The sequence below is a fragment of the Physeter macrocephalus genome, chromosome 19 (assembly GCF_002837175.3).
Source record: "Physeter macrocephalus isolate SW-GA chromosome 19, ASM283717v5, whole genome shotgun sequence".
Lineage (NCBI taxonomy): Eukaryota > Metazoa > Chordata > Mammalia > Artiodactyla > Physeteridae > Physeter > Physeter macrocephalus.
This window is the reverse complement of record NC_041232.1, coordinates 17,496,897-17,497,419: the sequence shown is the minus strand read 5'-3', so window position 1 is coordinate 17,497,419 and position 523 is coordinate 17,496,897.

Below are 523 nucleotides of genomic sequence, written 5' to 3'. Positions count from 1 at the left end.
CGGTCTTACATTTAGGTCTCTAATCCATTTTGAGTTTATTTTTGTGTATGGTGTTAAGGAGTGTTCTAATTTCATTCTTTTACAAGTAGCTGTCCAGTTTTCCCAGCACCATTTATTGAAGAGACTGTCTTTTCTCCATTGTATATCCTTGCCTCCTTTGTCATAGATTAGTTGACCATAGGTGCGTGGGTTTATCTCTGGGCTTTCTACCTTGGTCCATTGATCTGTGTTTCTGTTTTTGTGCCAGTACTATATTGTCTTGATTACTGTAGCTTTGTAGTATAGTCTGAAGTCAGGGAGTCTGAGTCCTCCAGCTCCGTTTTTTTCTCTCAAGACTGCTTTGGCTATTCAGGGTCTTTTGTGTCTCCATACAAATTGTAAGATTTTTTGTTCTAGTTCTGTAAAAACTGCCATTGGTAATTTGATAGGGATTGCATTGAATCTGTAGATTGCTTTTGGTAGTATAGTCATTTTTACAATATTGATTCTTCCAATGCAAGAACATGGTATATCTCTCCAACTG